The 18,337-nt window shown below is 42.9% G+C and overlaps 1 protein-coding gene across 1 annotated transcript in view; it reads left to right on the forward strand.

Annotated features, from left to right (window-relative positions):
* The first annotated feature begins 9,664 nt into the window (after window positions 1-9,664).
* Window positions 9,665-18,337, forward strand: part of NEDD9 (neural precursor cell expressed, developmentally down-regulated 9) — a 95,605-nt gene continuing 86,932 nt past the window's right edge. Inside the window, exon 1 of the mRNA XM_084511660.1 lies at window positions 9,665-9,822. The gene's annotated coding sequence lies outside the window, so the exon portion shown is untranslated. The remainder of the gene's footprint in view (window positions 9,823-18,337) is intronic.

Below are 18,337 nucleotides of genomic sequence, written 5' to 3' on the forward strand. Positions count from 1 at the left end.
CCTCATGGTGGCCTGCAGCTCCCTCACAAGGAGAGTGGAGGGGCAGGCGCTGAGCTCTGCTCTCTGGGGACAGCAACAGGACGCGGGGGAACGGCATGGAGCTGGGACAGGGGAGGGTCAGGCTGGGGGTTAGGGAAAGGTTCTTCACCGGAGGGTGGTTGGGCACTGGGACAGGCTTCCCAGGGAGGTGGTCATGGCACCAAGCCTACTGGAGTTCAAGCAGCATTAGGACAATGTACTCAGAGCCAGCAAAGTACTCAGTATGCCCTGGCAGCCAGAAGGGCCAGACATGTCCAGGGGTGCATCAGGCACAGCACTGCTAGCTGGCTGAGGGAAGGGATTGTCCTGCTCTACTCTGGTGCAGCCTCACCTCAAGTACTGTGTGAGGTTTTGGGCACCACAGTATAAGAAGAACATAAAACTACTAGAGAGTGTCCAAAGCAGTGCTACAATGATGGTGAATGGTCTAGAGTAGAAGACATATGAGGAGTAGCTGAGGTCACTTGGTTTGTTTGTCCTGGGGAAGAGCAGGCTGAGAAGAGGCCTCATGGCAGCCTGCAGCTCCCTCACAAGGGGAGCGGAGGGGCAGGTGCTGAGCTCTGCTCTCTCGGGACAGCAACAGGACCCAAAGGAATGGCATGGAGCTGGGACAGGGGAAGGTCAGGCTGGGTGTTAGGAAAAGGTTCTTCACCAAGGGGCTAGTTGGGCACAGGGACAGGCTCCCCAGGGAAGTGGTCAAAGCACTGAACCTGTCAGAGTTCAAGAAGCGTTTGGACAATGCTCTCAGACACATGGTCTGATTTTGGGTGGTCCTGTGTTGAGCCAGGAGGTGGACTCAATGATCCTTGTAGGTCCCTTCCAACTCAGGATATTCTGTGATTCAGTGAAATCCTATTCAATAGTAAACTGGGCTGAAGCTAGCAGATGGGTAAAGGGGCACTCAGCCCTAGCCCAGCAGTACTGTGCAGCCACGTGTCAGTGACCTGTCCTGTAGCATGGGATCATGGGATTTCCTCCTCCCACTCCAATAAATGCTTTTCTCAAAGTGAACATTTGGATCTCCTTCAAGGATGAAACCCATCTGCAGTTGCTTAAGCTAGAAAACCAGAGCGCTCCCTCACAGATGGGCTCCAAAAAGGCACTGAGAGGAGCAGGGCAGGTTTCTGAGTCTGAGATATCTCGCTGTCAAGCTCGACTGCCAAACTGATGGCTGAGGTGAAGTCCTCCATGGGCAGGAGGTGCCTGAGATGCAGGCAGATCACCCTTTCTACCTGTATCAACAGGTCTTTGTGGTATTGTTGATCTGCAGGGAAAAATTGGTTTTATATTGTAAAGCTGCAGCTGGAGATTTGAGGTGAGGTGTGTCAGGATTGTGGAAAGCCACTGGAAAGGCCACTGGATTTCATGGCCTAATTTCTCCCTCTATTTTATCTGTTGTTACGTAAATCAGATGATTATGAAAACATTACACTGCTCATCACCAGCAGCTTGGAGAGGGGAGGAGCAGCACAAGGGGAGGAGGAGGTCTGTTGAGCTGCTGGAGAATATTATTGTTGATACAGTTCAGAGACTTCAACACATTTTGTTTAATTAATGCCTGTTTCTGAGCTTCAGATGTCTTGCGGAATACTTTCTATACCAGTAATGAAAATGCATAAAATTGTGGAGAACAGTAGCATGATAATCCACATCATCTGATACTACTGCTGTTTGATAGCTCTTCAAACAACATATGAAACAACCTTGATCTCTTCCTTGATCTTTCTCTTTATTCAAAAAGGGGCCCTACATAAAGGTACTTGTAAGTCTGCTTTCTAAAATCAGTGGGCATGAAAAATAGTGTCTTGGCATAAAAGACGTGCTTCCTTGGTATTAATGGAGCAAGCTATTTTTAGTTTATTGTAAAGTATTTTGTGAGGGGCCTCTCTGAATCAGTCTGAAACACATAAAATACTCTTCCCTCATCTGGAGAACATTGTACTCCCTCTCTCTTGCAAGGTATGTTGTTGAACAACAAAAGAACAGCCTCACAGGCAGCATTTTCTGGAAAGGATCCTTAAATAGAAGTTCTCCTTGCCCTTCCTCTGGGTCCACCCAGGGGCTCAAACTGATTAACAAGTGTTGGTGGTTATTCTCATATTGGCAAGTTTCATGCTAGACTGAGGATGCTCTTCCCTGTGGTTAATCCCTGAAGCTATTAAGGAATAAATTGCTACGTACAGTTGTGCCATGGTGAAGCTGAGCCTCAGGAGCATGGTGGTCCCCTAAGAACTGAGTAATTCCTGATGGCTGCTTTGTTTGCTGTTTGAAATACTGCCAAGGGTACAAAAGCTCATGTGAAAACACATTCCTCCCATACATCCCATGGCTGAGGCTGCTGGAGGTGCCGGGTTCTGCTGGTGTGCTGCCTGTGGGCTGCTGCCCAAGGAGAAGCAAAAATCTTCTTCCACTGCAAACGGTTTCCTGGGGAAAGCTGGGGGCTGGTGAAACGGAATTGCTTGCCAAGCACATCTAACAGAGAGCAAAGTGCTGCCATTTGTGCAAAGAAAAAACAAATGCTCCCAAACTCAAATAGTTCAGCCAAAAGACTGAAGTTTTTGATAGGTCGCCAAACTCAGTGTTCTTCCCTGCAAAATGCTAAAAAAAAAAAAAAAAAAAAAAAAAAAAAAAAGGAAAAGTCATGCCTGTTCTAGGGGGACCCTCCACCTTCCTATTCGCTCATCAAATGTTCAGGATTATACCACTGTTTTACTGTTAGCCTTGGGAAAAAAAAATGTTATATAGGCCATTTGAAAAGAGATTTTTTTTTCTGCTTGCACGGTCATGATATATAGCATGTTGAAGAAAAAGGAAGATAGATGATTGTGGAATTGTTTGGTGGTTTTGGTTTTGTTTTTCACCTGGAAGAAAACAGATAATTGCTTTCTTCTGATCCCGAAATCAGTCTATTTCCCTGGTGAATGAGAAATGAGGTGGCATAAACAACAAAAATGGAGTTGCTAGTTAGTCCTGTAAACTCTTGTTTTAGCAACTTGAATATGTCCCATGCAAAGACCTAAGGTGAAATGGTTCTCGTAGATTAGGTGATGCCAGGGGAGGTTTAGGTTGCATATTAGGAAAAACTTCTTTACCGAAAGGGTTGGTAGGCATTGGAATGGCCTGCCCAGGGAAGTGGTTGAGTCACTGTCCCTGGAAGTCTTTAAAAGATGTTTAGATGTAGAGCTTAGTGATATGATTTAGTGGAGGACTTGTTAGTGTTAGGTCAGAGGTTAGACTAGGTGATCTTGGAGGTCTCTTCCAACCTAAATGATTCTGTGATTCTATCTCCTGAAGAACATCCCCCTCCACCTGTGGACCCTTGTCCATCCCTTTTTCTCCTCTCATCCTTCTCCTGATCAACTCGGCCTTGACCCAAGGACAGTAATAACTGCAGTTTGGTGTAAGGAGCAACTTCTTTTTTATTCTGTGGCCTTTCCACACTCTTGGATGATTTTTTACCCAGCCTGGAAGTTCTTAAATTACGGAAAACACTACCATACATGAAAACCACAGCGCTCTGTTCTCAATGAAGCCCAAATGCACATTTCTCCTTTCTTTATAGCAAAATAGCACTATTGCAATAATGCTAAAGCTATTGCCAAAGCGTAACTTTATCACTTGACACTAAAAAATAATCATTATTAACAGTACCCCACTGTGGTTTTTTCTGGGGGGGAACAGAACATATGGACATCCTTCACATGCACATAAAATGTGAATAATGACAACACTTGCAAGTATACATTCTTTGAAGGAAGGCATGGATCCAGAAGCACTGCATGTAGTTTTTTTCCCATGAAAGTGATTAAATGCAGATGGCTACTGGGTTTCACAACAGCAGGCATATAGGATACTTCAGACCGTTTGGTGAGTGACTGAAGTGATGAAAGCAATTCACAGAATGTGACCTCTGGAATGCAGTTATTCCAGGAAGATGCCACATATTATCAGGGAGTGAATTCCAGGACTGAGTTATTTCTGGTAACAATTAAGCTATGGCAAAAATATTTACAACTAACCTATTAAAAAAAAAAAAAAACAAAAAAAACAAGCATTCAAATGTTTGTTGAGGAGTTTATTTACAATGAACAATTTCTACAGATCTCATTAGTTTCTTCTTAGGAGAGAAATAAATGGATGGAGAGTTTGGAAATGATCCTGTACGTTCATTTACAAGACACATACAGCTCCCATTAATTTTAAATAAGAGGGTAATACACAGCAAAGACAAGCAAGACACGCACCCACAGAACTGCTGAAAGTACTCTTGCACATACTCCAGCCCTTCACAAAAGTTCTCCATTTCTTCACATCTGTTCTCCATATGAATGGAGATTCTCTCTACATCTGTGCTTTCCCCATTTTCTTCTCCATGTATACTAGCACCCAACACTTCCCTCGCAGAAGAGACCCCCAGCCCTGTCCCGGCTCACCCTTTTCCATTCAGAACCATGCATACACCTTTGACTCTGTACTCAGCCATCCCTGGGGCCAGGCTGGCTCCTGCTTCAGGGCAGCTCTGACCTTTCCTGGTCTGAAGGAAAAGGACAAGTGCCTTGACCCCAAGTTACCTCGACTGTTCTTTCCTCTACACCAAAAATACTGAAACAATTTAATATACTCTTGCTCAAGCAATGGAAATTACACACTCCACTATTTTAAGAAAAACCAATTTGCAGTAGTTAAAGATAGTCCTTGGATTTTCTGTTGTTTACTTAAGTGTGTGTTGAGCAATCCAACCTTAGCACAGATAAACAGAGTAACCCACAGAAATTGTACTGCAGTAATCTGTCTGCACTGAGAGAAAGCTCACCTCAGAAGCTTTCAGTTACAAAGCAGAAAAAGAAGGATTTAAAACACATCTGACTATAAGGTATGGATCTGAATGTGTTTTCCCACTTTACAGTGACTTTTCCCCTTTTCCCTATTATTTCTTTTGATATCTAGCATCCAAAAGCTGGGATGTGAACCTGAAACAGATCTCCCAGGCCAGTTGCAGTGGCTGTCCCTGGCCAGACCTCCTCTCCCTTGGTCCCAGCCCCTCTCATTTGCTCATGACTGCACCAGAGAGGACTCGATGTACATTGCTGTAACCCAGCAGCGTGTCGTCATTCACCACAGCCATGCCTCCAACACATCCCTTGGGCATGTATTTTCAATTTTGCTAAAAAAAAAAAAAAAAAAAAAAAAAAACACACAACCCAGAAGGCACTGTTGTCTTTTCTCTCGCTTTAGTGATCGTCCAAACCAGCGGAAGTCTGGGCCGTTCTGTTCCCACTGCCAGAAAAACATATCAAGTACTTTGTGCTGCAGCTTTCCTGGCAAGACACAAAACTCCTTAAAATGTACCTATTTTCAGACTGCAACGTTAAACCAGACATGAGACTGGATTTACTGTAAAAGGTTGCCTCTGGGCCATGAATCTCCCAGCAATGCCGTGAGTGCAATTTTGAGTGACTGTTCTAGCTTTACTCAGCATCCCAGAGAGATTTATTTCACATAATTTTGACATGAGCCTAGCTGAAACTGGATGGAGGATTTTGCTTTCTGATACCTGACTCAGGACAGCTTCTTAGCAGGGTAATGAACCCGATGTGCTGAAAGGAGAAGGAAACCCAAGGCAGACAGCTTGTAGCTAGTGTCAGCATCTCTGCATTTGGGAACTATTCAGTGTAGATTTTGTTTCAGTGAAACAGAACAGATTTTGCAGTGTTTGATGGGGCCAGGCTTCCCTTGCTGCCCCCTGGCTCTTCCTAGGCACTTGCCTTGCTTGCAAGGTTCATCACTGTGAATGCATGCCCAACCATCTCCTGGAGGAAATAAATAATAAAAAATAATAATAATGCAAACCAGCCACAGTTAGAGACTTGCTCTGTTAAGTTTATTTAGTTAGGAGGCATCTGAAACTCTAAGAGGGTTCTGACCAAAATACAGGACTGTTTTGTGCAGGCTGGCTTGCTTTGCTGCTGTGAAGAGGTCAGCTTGGCATGCCCCTGAAAGCACTACAGAGACAGAGCAAGTGTCAAAGGAGCACAGTGCAAAAGCCCATGAGCTGGCTGCATTGTTTTGTGTTGCATTTGTTTCATGTCACATCTCATGTAACAACTACTTGCTGTAAAAGCAATTTGCATAAAACAGTGTTTTCCCGGGGAACTGGGGCACAGACACACTGGCAGCTCTCAGGGCTGAATATGAGGGATACTCAGCTTGGACAAAATCTCAGTGAGTCTAAACATTGCAAGGCACTAATTGCCTCAAAGGAAGCTATATATATACAGATTCATGGGCCTGTTGGAAGAGGATTTTGGGGGGAGAAGTATCTTTAGGGAAATATAAAAAGATGGCCCCTAGACTTTGGAAAAATGATTTCAGATGAACGTAGCAGGGGTGCAAACCACTCGTTGGAAGAATAAATGAACTTACTGAGCCTATGTTGAATAGGAAAAGGGTTTCTTCTAACGGTGTAATACGGGGGAAACAGTGTTTGCCAGCAGTAGGGCAGGCTGTAAAAGAGCAAAAGAAAGAACAGACACTAAATCATTCAATAGAAAGCCTCTGGTGCTTATAGCAGGAGCCTCCCTGGGAAGACTGCACACCAAAACACTGTAGCAGCTGATGGCTGATGTTGGTGTGGCCTGAACGCACTGTCTGTTTTCCACTGGTTCTTGAGCAACACTTTGCTGGCATTTTTCACCAACCCAATGGCTGTCAGGAAAGCCTGATAGATTTCTTTCAGGAACAAGTAAACTTGGAACTATTATTCAACCAAAATTTTTTTTTGAGAGTAATGAATTTCACGTAAGGAAGAAGCTGATTTACATATCCATTCCAAATAGCAAGATGCACAGCTGTCATATCAGAATAAGAAGAGTGCCAGTCTGGACATACACCAGTCTGTCCAGCTGAGGAAAATGATAAGCCTAGAGTGAAGGCCCTGACTTGAAAGGGATGGGAGGGCCTGAGAAACTACTTTGATGTGCTCAACACACTGCAGCAAAAGCATTTGGTGCTTCCCTCTCATCTAAATTAACCTTTCATTTCTGCACAGAGCAGGGCCCTCAGATATGCTTCCTTGGATTTACTGTAATATTTATCAGCTGACTTCCCTGGGAGCATTTATCCACAGAACACATCTGGTATTTCCTATTGAAATTACTGTAAAGAATTTAAAAACCTATGAAAAAACACAGAGATGCTCATACATGCATACAAAAGGTTGAGAAGTTTTCACCAGAAAGAGGCATCTTTTGCCAATATGTTGGAGTATGGCCTGAGAACTTTGTGAGTTAAAGCAGTGATACACGTCTCATCAGAATAACAAAGCCAGACTACTCAGGTCTTACCTTAGCCTAACTGGTTGAGGTTTCTAAGGTTTCAGACATTTTCTGACTTCTACCTGTCCTGTTCTTTTAGAAGTAATGTGCACCCGCAGCATTAATACATGGCTGCAGCTCTTGCTTTTGTTAAGGAAGTTTCATTTCGGAGGGAATCAGGCTTTCCAAACACAGCCCACAGAGGTGCTGAGATGCCTGCTGGCTCTGATTCACTACCCAAGGAGGTAAAGCTGCAAAATCTGGAGGAGTCTTCCTTGGCACAGCAGCCCAGTGTGGCAGGGAAGATGGCCCAGAAAGCTCAGCTAATACAATTCACAGCCAGGTTGAAGCAGATGCAAGTCGCTTTGGTATGTGAGGTCATGCTTGGAAATGTAGGAGCTGACATTGTGGCCGGCCTGCTGCATCTGTGAAGTCCTGAAACCTTGATTTTGCCACCTCAGTAATAAATTAACATTGATGGGGCTAGGAGCTGCAGCCAGCTTGGCCTATGAAGCACGAGGGAAAATGTGACTTCAGGAAAGATATTGCTGTGACCAGCTGCTGGCCATTAGTGACCACGGGGCTTTGTCTAGTTCCTCCTATCTCAGATGCAAACATTGCTTTTTGGTAAAACATTCCACAAGGGACTTAACAACTGTGTTTATGTAGGTGAGCAGCTGATTAGTTTAGAGATGAGAAATATTTGACAATGTTAAAAACGTGTCATAGATGGAAAAGGCTAGGGCTAGCAAACAAGCAGATTAAATAAAGATAAAAACAAACAGCATTTGCTTTGTAAGGTAATAAATTGGCTGTGGTTGCTTATCCATTTCAGAACAAATTAGAGTTGGGGAGAGACTGACAGGGTTCTATGAATTTGCAAGGCATGCATAAATTAATAAATTTATCCTCTGTACTTCTTTCACCAGAAGCACTCCAGCAAGTATACCACTCTGAAGCGGTGTGCGCTAAGACAAAAAAGCTGAAGTGCAGTGAGTGAGCCTCTCTCTCTCCCCACTCTCCTTCTCTTCTTGCTAACTCCAGCTTTCTTGCTGGTGGCCAGTCAGAGCCTGGTGCTTCCCACTCCCCCTCTGCCCACCTCTTTTGACCTCAGAGGTCTGGCTCATTTTTCCCATTCACTGATGACTCTTTGGAGCTTGCCTTGACCAAAAAATTTATTGAATTGCCTTTTGACTGCCTCACACTTTCTCTCTTTCCACACCATCTTCTCTCCCCACTTCATTCATGCTCCATCACAGTGTGGGGACCTTCAAGACACCTTAGTAAAGACCAAAATTTCAATACAGTGTGCTCAGTTACCCAGTATTGATCCTACAATGGACATTAGCACCGTTCTCCTGAGTTAATTAGATTTTCCCCTGCCTGCTCAGCTGGGCTGCTAGAAGGGCAGCATTGCTGCATAGCTTCCTCTTGACAGCTTATTCACTTCAGGCCCTGCAAACAGCCCCTGAAGAGCCTACCGTCAGCATCTCATTACATCTGTTTCTCTAGAAATTACTAATGCCTGTAGTCAGGACAACCAAAACACCTGCAGCAATGCCTCAAAGGGCACAGGAGATTATGAACTGGGCTCAGAACTGAAGAAAGGACTCCAAAAGAGGCAAGAGGAGTGAACCTTCCCCTCATCCCCTTATGTTCCCTCCTCTGTTAGATATTCTTTGCTTTGTGACCAATAAGAAGAATTTTGTCAGTGTATGCCTAATCATGGGAAACACTTTGTTGATTTAGATGGGGTCTTGTCCCATCTCCATGCTGATGATGAGTTGCAAGCTAAACCTCCATCCATGCATGGGAAGGAAGCCTCAGTCCACCACACTCTTGCAATCCTTTTGTTATTTTTTAAAGCAACTCAGGCTCTCAACTTCATCATTTGCAACAATGAGAGTGAGGGTCCTGAAGTACCAAGGCACTTCTTGTTGCCCATGACCATAGCCTGGGGAGGTGCTGAGCTGCACAGAGCCAGGCAGACTGTGGCCACTCTTCTTCATGCAGCACAGCAGGGTTGAAATCTACAATGAGACTCTCCAGCAGTTCAAAATTGTTAGCACTGAAGCAAGGGTAGAAACACCGTCAGGAATTGGGGCTGCCAAGTAAATAATCATAATGAAATTATTACTCGGGTATCTGCATGAACATGGTGCTTAAAGGAACCTCTCCCTGTGGTCTCCCTTATTCAAGGAGCACTCAGCCTGAATATCTGAGAGATCTTGTCAAAAAAACAAGGTTTGCCAAGCTGAAAGGAAATGACTAAAACCGGAAGAAAAACACTTGCGGTTTCTCTCTTACAAGAAAGAGAGGGGCCCAAGTACAAACATAGGACTTACAACTAAGTCCTCCCTGATGAACCACTGGGAGAATGTGGTCTCCTTGGGCTGTGTAAACCTCACCGAGGACTCAAGAAATGCAGTGAGAAGGGTCGGTAGAGGGAATTAGGAGCACCCCTGGCTAGGTAAGTGCCTCCCTGGATGTGCCTTTTGCTGCCACCCAAAGCCCAGCTTGAGCCCAGTCAGGTCTCTCTTGGCTTAGACATGCACCAGCCTGATGGGTTTTGAACAACCCTGCCAAGCCATGCAAATTCTGTGCTTGCTAAAGGCTGGATTGTCATTTCACTACCATGGTCTGTTTTACTGAAATAATATTTTCTGAAATAAAATTTACTGATTTTTTTTTCCATTCACCTGCCACTTGCTGAGAGAAAACATTATAAGTTCTTCTGGAGAAAGTCCATCCTTACTTGATGCAAGCTGTGCGTTACCAAACTGATCATCAGTGTTTAATTATCTCATCTATTGCATTTATCAGACAGGAATCTTCTCATTTACTTTTTATTGCTGAATACACAGTGAAGTGTGTTTCAGTCGGTCATGGATACATCAGAACATACTGGTAGTTCTCTAAAAAGGGGTTTGGGATGTGAAAAATCTCAAATATAACCTTAAAATGGAGTTTTGCAGACAGAAGAGATCATTCTTTGCAAGCACAGGTTTGAACATAGGTCTGTTTCATCATTCTTATTCATTTCCAGGCTTTCTAACCTACAGATTTTTCATATAGTTGAATTTTTATCATGATTTTTTTCCTTTGTTTATGTGATTCATAATGTCTGAGGAACATTACATGATTGCTACTTTGCTAGTCTGGGGTGTTGGGCAAGGTGGTTTCTAATGCTGGTGGGATTTGATTAAAGAAAAAAATAGCAAAAAAGCATCTGCAAATGTTATTTGAATAATGACTACAGAGTTGTGTCAGTAGTACACTGCTCTTTCTTTCACTTTCTGCAGATGTTCACAGCTGATCTGTGAGATTGTACAGAGACCAAACATGAATCCTCAGAAAATATTACATGGTGACCTGCAACACACAGTCCAACCTCTTTCAGAAACATCATCCAAGGTGCAATAGGATACGACAATAGGACATGAATTGAGTAACTCTGTGTGTTGTAAGCAGAAATGAATTGTTCTGTCCACTCTCACCCTATTTCAAGGAATAAATTCTTCAGTTAAAAACTATACTTGCAGGCTAAATTCAGTTAAGCAACATCCCATGATTACTAAAAAAAGGACCATTGCTTCTACTGCCCTGGAGGGTAAGGGAGTCTTCTCTTTTTGCAACCTGTCAGGATTTGCAATACAGTCAGGAGGACAATCAAAGGCTGGACATACCTGTTTAGTGGCCAAGCCTCATGAAAAGAAGCCCTCAGCAATCTCATTGTAAGTTGCTGAAGTCCATATCTACCAGCTCCAGACAGCCCTTACTAAACAAAGAAATAACGGAAAGATAGCAAATTCAGCTCATGGTGCTGAGGGTTCCTCTGAAGCAATATTGCTTCACAGGGTCAGTTAAAGTTATCCATTCTGCTAAAAGCATCATATAAGCAGCAGGCCAAGCTTGACCAAGGATGGACAAGGGGATGTTGTACTGAAGCCAGTTGTCTAGAATATGGACTCCTTATCTGCTTCTGAGGAAAACAAAACAAGGCAGATAATAGCTTATGTTTCATCAGACAAGCCACATTGCCTCTTGGAAAGAGCTTTGACTCTCCTTCCATGCCAGGGGCCACAGTGGCTTAGAGGACTTGCCTGGTTCTGGTAGTGGTGATAAATGAACAGGCTGGGACCAAGCTTTGAAGGCTGGTGAGATACAATATCTTACAGCATGACCATTCAAAATTCAAGCCTGTGACAGAGGAGGAGAGAAGAGCATAAACAGGGAAGGGGCAACCTGGTATTTCAAGAGGGAAGGGAGATGAGGAATGGCAAAATAGTTTGGGGAAGTTACAGCATTCTCTTTCACCCTCCTTACAGTCCCTATTGATTCCTTCTGCCAGTTGTTCTACCCACCTCAAAAGCAAGTCTTCCTATCACTATGCGATGCAGTTTGATCTGCACAGTGTCCAATAGAAGAACAAAATGCTCTAAAATATATATCTAGTCCATGTTCTGCTAAATCCATACCTATGGGTTTTATCTGCACCTGGAAAACACTTGTGCCAAGTAATCAAGGTGGGCTAGTTGATAATAATATCATTTATTTATTTATTTAACTAGAATTTATCATTTGAGGCCTACTCAAAATATCTTTGGTTGTAGGTTAGGGTGGTGGTGTTTGTTTTGTGTGTCTTTTGGTGGTTTTTGTTTGTTTGTTTAACAAAGTCATTTTTGTTAGATTTCTCTCACCTACTTTTGCCCTTTTAGAACAAAGCATGCTCTGAGCACTCTATCATACAAGCCTAGTGACAGGCATTTTACCAGGAGCAGCATATTTTAAGCAAATAGCATTTCAAAGAAATTTTGAATTTGTACTTTCAAGAATTGAAACTGGAAACCATTGTACTTGCCAGTCAGCGGAAAACAATTTGAATGACTCAAATACTAACTAAAGAGTGTATCATGAATACCAAATACTTAAAATACTTCCAGCAGCATCTGGGAAACAATCTGAAAAGCAGAGACTGTTTTTTTTTTTTTTGTCTGAGTCATGTAACAAGGGCTCCATTTGCCATTATTTGGTTTGAAGCATGTGGTTGGCTGCTCTCAGACCCTCTGACATCCCACCAAAGACCAGACCAATAATTCTCCCCTGTCAGCAGTCTTTATTTTTTTTAAATAAAGGTGGTGGTGACTAAACAACCAGATTCCAAGAAGATTTAGAGATTCAGACAGGGCAAAAATAATGATCTTCAATTAATTTTTAATCCCTCTAATTTAAAGCTCTGTGTTTGTGTCTACATGGCTCTTGAGAGCAGGCCCGAAAAAAAAAGCTGTACTTACAATATGCCATATAATCCATAATCAATCCATCCTGTATTCTTGTTGGAGAAACTCCTGAGATGCAGCACAGACATCTTCCCAGATATAAGGGGCAAGTCTCAAGTGACACACTCATCACAGCTCAGCTGAACATCACCTGCTTCAATACCTCTGCAGAAACCTGGATAAAACCCACCTCCTAGAGAGTTTTGCTGGGGAAAACCAGGTGAATGTGTTCTCTCCATCCAAACACTGATCAAGATCCTCCTGTCTCATACCTGAACTTTATGGGTTTTGCTGTCTCATACAGCAGCAGACCCTTGTTGGATGCTCTATCTTCTACTTATCTTTCACAAAAAGCCTACTCTTGGTTTCTGGACCTCACTTGTTATAGAAATGGCTGCATTATCCACATGCTCAGACTGTGCAGCAAGAGATCCTGAGGATTTTGTGGCTCTTAGGGATGCTTAAACCAGAGCTAGTCTGTGCTCTGTGTTGTTTTCCCCTTCTCCATGGTAGCTCCTAAACATGTTGGCTTTCTTCCTCTGGTCATTTGCTACTAGAGGGGGACTGAAGGGTCTTCTAGAAGGTGACAAGGAGTAGTAAGGACTGAAATATCAAAGGAGGATATTTTTTTCATGTGGTCATAAAGAGAATTAAAGAAGGGAAAAGGAGTCTTAATTATTATCTGAAGAGCAAGAAATGACCCCAGTTACTCTGATTCATAAGTTGAGAGAGACTACTTTTTAGAGCTTGGCTGCTGGGGATGCACCAGCATGTTATTTCTTCATAAGTTTCACACAAAGTCTTCAGACACACCATGACCTAGTGCAGGAACTTTGCTATAAGGGAGGATGTGGCCATGAAGTATCTGCAACCCTATACCTCCCTCGCGTCACTCAGCCACCGTGACAGTCCTCACCCTTTATCCTGAAGCTTTCCTGTTCTTACACAGGGATTTTTCTGGCCTTGTCTTAAGTAAAAGCTCCCTGAGAAAGATGCTGGAAAAAGCTCTTGAATGGAAGAATATATTTTTGATAGCAAACTGCAACAAAACCATTTTGAGTAATCTGATTTGGGTGACTGGCTGCCACATAGCAGCATGGGGTTGATAACCACACAAAGGGTCTTTGTTGCCCTCATATGCCATAATAGACATGAATCCAAAACACAACTCAAGGAAACAAATCCACTTTCATTAACACTTCATCTTCCTCTGAGTAATTGCTTGTTCCACAAGTGCCATTTCTATTTGAGCTGATAAATTCTTATTTGCCAAAACAGATCTCTGAATGACTCAACACAAGACACCTCAGTAGGATTTTGTTTCATATTTCTGTGGTACAGCTTTCTAAAAATAAGACACCATTTTGTAACAATAGCACTTATTTTCTACCACAGTAATCCGTGCATTTCTACCTTGTTCAAATGTTGAATGGGCTATCTCATGAACTGCACATCATCAGTGTTGTGCTGAACTGCTCTTTTAAGTATAAGAAGCATCACTAGAAATGAAGTATCCCACATATATTTCCTAGGAAATACTGTGCTTCAGAAAGTCCCTCTGAACACCAAACTTTCCCCTTCTTTCAGAATTAAGAATTTGCTGCTGATAGATCTAGCTAGCAAATTACAATGTTCCCACACTAATTGAATAGCTAAATAAGTGGTGCCATGTAGCTATGACTCCTATCTCAGGACACCTTCCCCCAGAGTGAGTAAGAGGAATGTTTTACTGCTCCCTTCAGTCCCCATTCAGGTACATAACTCACTTTGCAGCCTGGGACATGGCTTTGCAGGGACATGGCTTGCTCCAGCAGAGAGGGGGAAAGGACTCCTTTTCTGCCTTTAGCAAGACAGACATTCTTCAATTTCTTTTATGGCTAGAGATGACATAGCTGTCTAGAGGCACTCTTGTGAGGAGAAGAGCCAGCATGGGGGTGGAGACCTACAGCTTTGCCTCCCCATTTGATGTGGTCTCTTTTAAAGGTCACCCACTGGGACTCAACATTGATCAATCTATTTTTTTATAAAAACAGCAGTGATCCCAATGAAGATTTATATAACATATTTGTGCTATAGCTCTTGGTTCCCTTTTCTTAAATTACTTAAAGCAATATAACAACTTTCACAGGCATACCTTAGGAGACTGCCAACATTTCCTTGATGTAGGATGATCACAATTGAAAGGAATGTGAATTTTATCCAGCCATCGGTAAGGTTTTGTTTTCCTTAATCCCTGAGACTAACTCATTGGATAGGTTTCAGCATTCAAACTAAATCTTAATTGAGATTTTCTGTCACTTAGGTTACCACATGACTCTTTTAAACAAAACACCAAGACACCTTTGAGGAAGGACTGGGGCAGGGGCTGGCTGTTGGGACAGGAGCCCACAGCACTTTCTGCTTTTGAGAGCTGGTTGTGCAAGAGAGTTTTTCAATATGCAGCAAAACACAACTAAAGCTTCTGTTTGGCATTAAAGTTTATTTGAAATGCTCTTAAACATGTGAATGGTGTAACCTAGCAAGGATCCCCAGAGGCTAGAAACAAACCACCAGTTTTATATCCCCGGGTGCCATCATTTTGCTTTGTGCTGCACACACTGGTGATTTTTTCCCCCCGTGTGAGAATTTAGCTCATCTACTGAGAACTGTACAAGACAAAAACTTCAAATCCTTCATACCTCAGCAAAACTCACTAACAGTTGGGTTTCATTTCATCTAGATGTCTGCAGAGGTGTTGAAAGAGACTTGCATTTCAGCTGTGTTGACTGCATCACTGAGAAGAGTAGCCAAGTTCAGTAGTAAAGACATGGCTGGTGAAATGAGGGAGATTTTAGTACTGTTTCTACTGAAATATTTTTTAAGCACCCTAGCAGCTAAATAGCAGCATTTTCTCTAGTGAAATAAGTTTCTTTTCTATGGAGTGTTTACTGCCCCACTGCAAGGATGACCCACAGATATGAAGTGGTGGGAATGGAAATACTAGGTACAATCTCTCTTTACCTCCCCAGTGACTATGAAGCCACTTAAGTTGGGGGTGTTGGGGGGTGGAATGTCCTGGCAAAGGGAGGACTAAAGGAGGAGGCAGACAACTGCCTCCTTGCCTTGCCCTTAGCATCCCCCTGTCTCCCAAGTATCCTTCATGCAATATAAGGGATAGCCTGAAGGCTCTAATTTGGAGAAAAGCATAAAAGGAATCTCAGTTCCTCACAATGAGCTACGGGCAGAAGCACTTGAAAGATAATGTCTAGACTTAGCTTTTGCTATGATTTTAGCCCTGGGTTTCAGTTAAAGACTAATAACTTGGTCTGTTTAGGTGATGCTTGGGTCAGTGAAAACAGGCAAGCCACTTCTCACCCTGAAATAGGTATGAAAGAGATGAAGTGAAGGAACCTTTGGAAGGACCTCTTTCTCCCATTCTGGAGGGATTGTAGATTGTCAAAACTGGGTCTGGATGCCTGACAGCTAAAATTAGGCCAGAGGTAGCTGTGTTTCAGCACAAGAGCTGCTTCCTTTTACACAGCAAGTACAACTCATTACTACTTTGCTAGGAAGTCACAAGGTTGAATGCAACGGCAGTAGTGCTTTGTTCATGTGCTGCACTGCTGAGTGCCAAGAAGAAAAGATTGCACATAACGAGCTTTAGCACCTCAGCATTTCACAACTTTCATGCCAGAAAGATATCATCAACATCTCTGAAAACATAATTAGCTGTTTTTTTATTATTATTATTTTTTTATTATTATTTTGAGCTGTGAAGATTTTCCACAAACTTTTTTTTTTGGAAGCTAAATAGTGAATCCTGGTGAGCATTTTGTTTCAGGGAGATATTCACAATAAATCCCAATAGACTTTTAATCTTTGAAGGTATTCATGGCTTAATGATACCTAATAATAACAACTGCTATTTCTTCCCACAACTCTCAATCACTACAAGACTACTACCAAAATCCTACTAAGCAAACAGTGCAGGTTGGAACCAACTGGGCTGTGCCAACAGGAGCATGGCCAGCATATAAGGAGAAGTGGTTATTCCCCTTTGCTCTGTGCTCATTAGGGCACATCTAGACAGTGTGTCTAGTTTTGGGCTACCTAGTACAGGAAAGACAACAATAGCCTAGAGGGAGCTTAGCAGAGGGCCACCACAGTGATTGGTGCTGGAGCACTTGCCCTGTGAGGAGAGGCTGAGGGACCAGGGTTCATCCAGCCTAGAGAAGAGATAGGTCCCCTGAAAGCTATCAGCAGCCCCACAGTGCCTACAAGGAAGAGATAGGAAGACTGAGCCAGGCTTTTCACAAATATGCATAGTGGCAGGATGAGACACAAAGGTTATGCGTTCTGACAGAGGATGGGATGTTCAGTCTTGATATGAGGAAAGTCATTTTCCCCACAGAGACAGCCAAGCAGTGGAGCAGGTCACCCAGACAGGTCAATAGTCTCCATCCTTGAAGGTTTTTAAGACCAAATGGACAGAGCCCTGAGTGAGTCTGACCCTACAGCTCCTCCTGATTTGAGCAGGAGGTTAGTCTAGGTGAGCTTAAGAGATGCCTTCCCACATGAAGGATTCTGTGATTCTTGTACTGTGAACTGTAATTTGTCATGAAAGGCATAGAAACAATAGTAGATATCACTGAACAGCTTGCAACAACACATGTAAGCACATAAGTAAACTATAGTAATGTGTGGTCACATCTCCACTAACATCACATTCATTTAATTCAAGACCTTGCAAAGCAAGAACTCAAAGGTTATTGTCACAGTTGTGAATGCTCAGGACTAAATGCTGATCTGCCAAGACCTGGTCTAGAGCCAGGTGAAGTAATTGGAAAGTTTGAAGGTACATATCAGCTGACTTGATATGTAGGTATCCAAATCTGAACTCATTATTGGCAGCTGATTGAGTGTCCAGAAAAAGAAGTCAGACCACATCTTTAGACAGAAATCTAAAATAAATGAGACAGATTAGTGCCAAAACACATTTACTCTCCCCTGACTCTCCTCTCCCTGAAAGAGATTCTGACTGCTCCAGATATAGCCTCACATAGTGCTGACCTCTAGAGTTGGATGAGATAGATCCTACCCCTGTTGACTTCCACAGGGGGGATGGATTGTGGTCGGAGCCTGTTGTGGTCAGTAGTTGTACTCAGAACTAAATTATTCAATTCCATGCAGAAATATAATTCTGGTGCAATTTCCCATTTATTTTTTTTTCCCCCACAGTTCTTCAATGCTAACAACTATTTACTGAGGAAAATTATTTTCCCTTACTGTCACAGTAGTAATGGTTTTGAAGCCTATAATAAGAAATTAGGTGAAATTTCATAGTGAAAAGCAAGAGGAAAGCAGAGAAAAATACCTGGACTCTACTAGCAGGTCTGAAAAGTTATGAATGTGCTGTGGGATCCAATAGCTTCTCACTCATCCCAAGCCAGATGTTGTTCTGGACAATATGAGCCTATGCTCATGTGCCACAGCAATAGGAGAAAACAATACCACCTTCCACATTACCAGGGGAAATGCTTCCAGCACAGGCAGAGAAGTGTTTGTGCCAGGCACTGACCCCCACCTAGGACACTGTGCAGGGCAAATTGAGATGAGCTACCCAGGGTGATGAGGGCTGCAGGGAGGCTACTTTCACCAAAGCTGGGGTTAACTCCACAGTCTGTTTCTGCTGGCAAAAGCATGAGGTCACATGATATGAATCAAGAT

Source organism: Aythya ferina (assembly GCF_964211825.1).
Source record: "Aythya ferina genome assembly, chromosome: 2".
In the NCBI taxonomy this organism is placed as follows: domain Eukaryota; kingdom Metazoa; phylum Chordata; class Aves; order Anseriformes; family Anatidae; genus Aythya; species Aythya ferina.